A 7,499-nucleotide genomic window follows, 5' to 3' on the forward strand; every position below is an offset into this window, starting at 1 on the left:
ACAGACTAGAATATTGACAAGCTATTTTTTCCTTGCGCCTTAATGCTGTTTTATTTGGGTGAAAGAGAGCACATCTCATTGCTCTGCACTGCCTACTGACAGGCAGGAAACATGACTTCCTTGGGGTTTTATTACATAAGAAACACATCAGTAGAAATTTAGTTGCTGCTTGACAGAATCCATGGTGCTGTGAGCCTCCTCTGATGGAACAATAGTCTCCATGAGCTTCATTTAAAAATGACAGGAAACGATTGTGTGGGGACTGCAGGACTTTCCAGCTGCTGCAGATTAGACAAGTCACCTTCAGCATGCTCTGTATGCCAAATTGAACAGACAGAAAAAGGAAAGTGGATGATGAAGCACTGCAAATTTGCAAAACACTTTACCTGTATACAATTATCATATATAGTGCCTCTACCAGATCAGCTCTGCCACTTACCCCTCTTACAAAACCGCCAACCCATGCTGGGGATCACCACAGGGCTATAGCTTCATGCAACTGGATTAAAACGTAGGATGCTGTGTAATTTTCCACAAATCTGCTTATTTAATCGGTGCTGCAAGAAAAGCCAATGCTCCTCATTTCCTGAAGAAGCTAGAGGAGAGTATATCCCTTCTAGGCAGCCATTTGTGCTGCCATTCACCGTTAAGGGTGAATGCTGGCCTTGAATTTTTCCTGTAGTTTTTTATCACAGTGGGCACATAAGATCTTTAAATGCAGATGGAATATACTTCCTTTTGCACAGCTCAGATTACTAATACATCAAAAGCTTCAAGAGTTGATAAAGCTGTAGTGATCAGACTTTTTATAAAACTGTTCTCTAAACTAGCTGCTTGGGGAGGAGCAAGTGGACTACATGAACCATAAACTAATATTTTTAGTTAGAGTTTGATTTAAAACAAATTGAATATGAATTAGATAGTAGTTCTTCTCCTGCTTTCACGGAAGGTTTAAAGGGTGCACCACCCCAGATTTCAGATGCATTTCTGTTTTCTCAGATGCCCTGTTTCACAACCAGTGTTTTATCTGTAGAGCATTCTTCATCTTGCATACTAAAAATATTTAAGTGAATGGCACTTGTATTAGCTCTAAGTCTCCAATCCTCCAATCTGTTTTTTTTTTTTTTTTTTTTGAAATACAGAAGTCCTGGAAATGAGCTTCAAGCCTGAATTATGTGTTTACAAGCAGCAGACATTTATTAGAATTCTTCTTTTCTACTTGCTGTCCATCTCAATTGCCTAGAGACCTTTTTCCTTTCCTGCCAATCAATAGCCATTCTGGGATAGCTAAGTAAATTGCAGTAGCACTTTTAGTTCACCCAGGAGAGAAAACACTACCCTGCTTAACTCTGACAAAAGCCAGGAGCTGTATTATCTCCCTTGCAGGAGCTCTCTGACATTGGAAGCTCTGAGGAACACTGTGCAAGGGATATGCATTTCAGTGTTACTTACAAGGAAGGAGACGCATTTCCAGAGGCGTTTATATTACACAGATCCTAAGGGAACTGCAGATCTGTGGAATGTATTTAAGGTTTCATCCATCTGCAGCAAGTCTCACCCACTTGTGTTAGAAAGATGCAGATGAAGTCTGCAGAGTGAATGTCACGAAAGAAGGTCTTGGCTCATATTTTGATATGCTCTCAGAGGTCTCAGCTACAGCCTGTACAACACAGCTGCACGTCTGCACCGCAGCTCAGATCTATTCATCCTACATGTTAATGCAGAGCCCAGGGCACAATAAATCCAAGGAACTGACCAGACAGAGGCAGTCCTGAAGCCATAGTGGATGTAACCAACATCTTGTGGCTCAGCCACTATCTGCTCCTCATACTTGGGGGTTCTATTTTACATTTTCACATGGACTCTGTTTAAACATTTTTAAAATCCTGAATTCTGTTGCTCCAAGCATTTCTTAAACGTAGTCCAAAATGGCCACAGACAAGACACAATAAAAATCATTTTTTCCTTTACGGTGATAAAGGGTTGCCCCTAAGACAGGTGGAGATATTGCACCTCCTTCTGTCAAAATATATTTAGGATGAAATGTATAACCTTTACATCAGAAATGAAACATCTTGCAAATGGAATTACAAGAAATGTCATTTATACTAAGGAGACTACCTTGCTTCTGCATGAATCTTTTATTTGTTTGTGCTTGTTCCTCTTTGCAGCGCTGAGACACATATTGGTGCCTTGCAAGCTATAAAGCCTGGGCATCATCATTAGATAGGCACTTGAAGAAATGGTACATTTACCAGGTAATCACACTCAGGCTGCGCCGGGAAACCCCACTGCACCGGTTTAACATACAAAAGAATCTGGCAGAAGAAAAGCAGGATTTCATTTGAGGACTTTTGTCACTTGAACCCCATGAAGCTATGGCTGCCTCTGTGATAATTAATCTTCTCTTCTCTTTTGCACACTTGCATGTTTCACACACTTATTCTCTTTCGTAAGCTCCTTTGGCTGGCACACAAAACTGAGAAAAAGAGGGAGAATTATATTCATTCCTACAACCCAGATACAGGATTGAAGTTCATGGGTATTTCTGCCAGGGGGTTCACTGAATTCACGGTCAGGTCTTAAACGTGAACGGTTTGTCAGAAAATGTGATCTCTATCTGCATCAAGATAGATAAATATAAGGAATTTTGTCTATCTTTTAAGCACTGCTATGCAGTATTGGTTTGTTTTTATTCCTGACAGACAATCTTCAAATAGCAGAACGTTAGCTCTTCTACCAGTTTTGCCATTCTGCTTCCTCCACCCAAAATAGAACGTGTATGTCGTACGTCCAGAAGTGTGGGTGTTAGTCTAGTGACAGCTCCTGGCCCATTTGCTAATTATCACACACTAAAGCTTTCAGGAGTAACCAAATCAGCTAAGTGTCACCAAATGCCTACCTCCAGACAAGGCCCTTCCTGCTACGCTGCTCAGCACAACACCCTTGTCTCTGCAGAAGTACTGTGTGCCTGGCTAGACTGTTTGTGCTTGAGACCAGCAATGAGCTCATGTGGGCTTATTTCCAGCTCTCCCTAGGGCTTGTCTGCCGCTCCCTATGTTTGAAGACAAAGCTGGAAAGAGGCAGTATCTATCCTTGGTGCTTCCACATCGTCTTCTGGAGCTGCATGTGCACCACGTGCTGAGAAGCGCTCCACGGATAAAGTAATTCCTGCTCAAGCCAACATAGACAGCGGTCATTCACCTAGCACAGGTGCTTCACATCTTTTGCAAGAGCTGGAAGCCCTGGCGATTTTTACCTCTAGTTTAGCAGATGAATTTCTAGATGAAAAAGAAGCCTGGAGTTTAGCAGGTATCTAGCCGAATATCAGTTACCACTGCTATAACATTCGATAAGCATGCAAGCCTTGCTATGAATGCTTAGCACCTGCTGCCAAGCCAGGCCACGAGCTGCAGCCGGCTGCTGACATGGTTACCTCTGGTTTCTGAGGTCGAGAGAAGGGCTACAGTGGTATTTCTTCTGAAGCTGACTTCTGAGGCTACCAAGTGTCTGTCCAACACCACTACTCCAAGAGTGTTAAGTACCGTAAGCATAAAGGATATTGAACAGGCAGAAGAGGCTCACCTCCTTCGTAATGAGCTTCCACTTTAAGATCCCCCACAGATTCAACTAACATTACACGAAGATGTCAGCACAAGAAGTGAGCTGAACGTACTAAGCATGGCGATACAAATGAGGCAGACCAAAAGGTAGCTGTAAGTGAAGAACAATAGCCAGTTGAGAGTAACGATTCAAAAAAACTTTGCAAAGTCAAAATCAACAGTCTGTAAGGAGTCAATCGACTGTTGTTGGTAAAGACCATCTGGGAGTGAAAGAATGGTGGTCAGTAATTATGTCTTTCCGATACTGCTATCCAAAAACTCTCATTCTTCAGTCTTGGCCTTTTTTCTGTTCCTTTTTTCAATCAAATATGAAGAAGACAGTGGGTACCTTTTTATATTTATATTCATTTATCTCTCTTCCATGAAGAGAGCTCCTAGCAGATTTAAATTTTCATGGCCCCAGAGTAGAAGAAATACTTCTCTCAGTACTCTGACATGCTCCGAACTCTAGCTTGAGTGTGCAATTACCAGCCTAGGGCAGTACCTCCCTGCTTATGTTAACATTCAGATTTTATCACTATTCCACCATATAATTATGCTGTAAACCTTTACTCCAATTTTGTAGACAAGAAAGAGCAATGGTAATCTGACATTGCAATAATGGTTGCAGAGGCATTCTTGAAAAATGACAGGCAGGGAAACAAGAATAATTGGAACTAATGGAGACAAAAATCCACAGTTATAAAGATATATGGCACTTTAGAAAATTGATTTAGTACCTCCAGCCAAAAGCTAAAGAGAGAGCACATCGTGTCCAGTCATTCACAATCTACTTATCATGAGACTCTTCTTGATCGAATTGGTAGCAGCATAATTCAGAGAAGTAAAATAATTGACATCAGTGGTGCCACACAGGTATAAAGTCAGTGTAAGATTAGAATCAGGTTCAAGATCTTCCTTTAGAAAATTTGAATTGCCGTGCTACATGTTATTTGGTTACACATAACAAGTTATCAGTAATTTTTAAATCTGCACATGACTTAAATCAAGGTAGGATGTGCAGCATTTAGGCACTCTTGTATCAAAACTGGATAAATTAGAAAAAGTGCTTTATTGTTTGTTGGGAGGAAAAGAACCACACTTGCCATGCTAACAGAATTCCCTGTTAATTCTGCCACTCTTAAACCAGTTTGCTTTCTTTCAGGAATGATCTTGATAAATTACAATCATACCTAGCATTTGCAAAGAATCCCCTGTCCACATATTCTCCACCCCGCCCCTCAAAAATTAGGAAAATGTCACTGCACTTGTTTTACGCAGGAAAAGCTGAGCTTGCTGACACAGAATAGAAACTTTGAAAATATTTAATATGGACCTTTGTATTTATGCATTTAATTAAGGGATAAGAGAGAACATAATTTGAGATCTTACCTAACAAATGGCTAGTTGATTTAGTATGTGTTTTATCTACTCTCAACTCTAATATCCAGCCAATATTTGTCAGTGGGACCAGAATGCATTATCCCATTACTGCAAAGAAGTTATGTAGTTAGATGACTAAATATAAATGCAGTTGCTTCATTTCAACATGATACTTCGACATTACGACCATTCTGCCTCTTTATAATTCTTTCTTAGCCTGGATGTCGCTATATATTTTATATGTACGCAGAATTCAATATTTAACCTGTGAACATTGACTTAATTGATGCAATACACGGCTAAGCTGGGCAGTCGTCTCCCAAGCAGGGGCTGCCATAAGCTGCGATGGTCAGGAAATTGGTATTTCCTTCACACTGAGGCATTCCTTCTGTCAGAATAGTCCTTCCATCCGTTTACTGTAAATCCCTGAAGAATATTGTGTGGCTTTATTGCCTGATAACAACAGACATCATGACTGGTATCCCTTGAGGGTTCAAAAGCTGACACACATAACAAATTTGCTCCACTAGGAAAAATAAAACTGTTTTGCCTAAACACATTCACTTTATAAGCATGTATGGATTTTGGGCATGCCCTTGTCATTTTCTGAGTAGGAGTAGCGAATGCTATTGAATTTGCTGTTCAACAAGAGATTTCTGCGTGTATATATTGCTTTTCCCAAGCAGCTTCAAAAAATGTACTTGCCATTGGTGATTTACTACAGGATTGTTTGTTTGTTTCTTCAAATTTCTCTCAGAAGATGTTTTTCTGTGTCATGGTTCTTACAAGAGATATGCATCTGTAAACAAAACATGCCTTACAGGGAAATTCACCATCTCTAATGGCTTGTCTCCACTGTCAGTGATAGCAAGACCAAGGAAAAGAGCCTGGGAAGGAAGACAGCTATTTAATCTTTTAGTACTGATAAGCCGCTAAATTGGCTGTACAGTGGTAGGATAATGAAGATTGTAGCAAAATTCATATGAATCTGCTAACTGTGCATAATCCACAGATTTTAAGACAACACTGAGAAACAACTTCACTGAGAAGTCAGGCTTTCAAATAAAAGTACAGAATTCTTACAATGCAACTTTTTAGGGTTTCCATGATCTCCAACTCAATATTACGCCTCTCTCATGAAATTACAATGTTCAGTTGCATAAATGAGCATCATTAAGAAAGCATACAGGCAAATGACATAAAACTTCCTTGAGACACTGACTGTAGTAACATCAAAATTCCCCTGTGGGTTCCTTCTATTTTTGCTTTTTTTCTTTCTGAGAGATTTTCTTCCTTTCCCACAAGCTCAAGCTGGATAATAATAGCATGGGCATATTCCGTGGCCCAGATTCACCCCACTTTAATAAGTGGCATGGGGGGCTTTGTATTGGATCATTGTCTCTCCATCTATCCACCCATATATATGCATATATATTGGACTGCATGTGGTCAATTGATAAAAGTTTCGTAGGCAGAAACTGCTCTTTGGTGTCTAAAACAAGACCCTTTGTCAGGAAAATCATTCATCATAGTGCCGCAACTGTACGGCTGACCGTGAGGTCATTAAACCCTCTGCTGCGGTAGATGCCTGTTGAGCTTGGCAGCCTCGTAGCTGTGCCTGAGCCCTGCAGGGCTTTTGCCAGCTGGTTTGCCTCAGTCTTTGGTCTGTGAACCATTATTTGCTTTGCTCCGCTACTACGCAGTTCTGGCAATGGTGCAGCGTGGTAGCTAGCAATGCAGAGTAGAGATCTCTACTGTCTGTTAAGTCTTTGCCCTCAAGTCTCCTGCTGTGAACACAGGGCTTATTAAATGGTTGAGTGAATGAGCTGTCAATCCTAAACCCATTAAGGGCAGGCCTACTATCAGATGCTAATCTGTGGCCATAGCTATGTGCTAGCACACCCCAGGCCTGTCTACATTGTTAAAATTGGTAACCACCTCTCAGATGAAAGGCAGTCATTCAACAGCTGAGAACTGGTGCTTTTTGCACCTCCTCTGGTGTAGCTCACCACAGGAGCCTCACCAGTAGCCTAAACTCATCAGTCTGTCTTTGCCCTCGAGTTAGCGTTAGGGAGGGTCTCCTAGAGAGGCTGGCTGGCATCTAGCGCTGGATGCAGGACTTCACATCTGCACAGCACAGAGTGCACACTCGGCCACGGGACGGGCCACAGGCCACTGCTTCCACTGGCCACGGTATGTGCAGTTATCTACATATAAATTTGCTCTACTGTGACTTATGCATGGCTTATCCAGGCTTGTGAGCTTGACAGTAAGAGCTCCAATCAGCCTTCTTACTGCTCATAGGCTTGATTTCCTTGCATGTTATTTTAGCTGTCTAGATATGCCTACCTGAACTAGTTGTTCATCTTCTCCAGCATTGAAGAGAGTCCACTTCTACAGGTCAAAGATATGTCACCTGCAGAAGGCACCTGTCTGTCCCTAGTATCTGTACATATGGAATATGTACATATGTATAAGTGCATGTATACTATATATATTTAATTTTGTTTGTTT

This window comes from Struthio camelus, chromosome 1, assembly GCF_040807025.1.
Source record: "Struthio camelus isolate bStrCam1 chromosome 1, bStrCam1.hap1, whole genome shotgun sequence".
NCBI classification, from domain to species: Eukaryota; Metazoa; Chordata; class Aves; order Struthioniformes; family Struthionidae; genus Struthio; species Struthio camelus.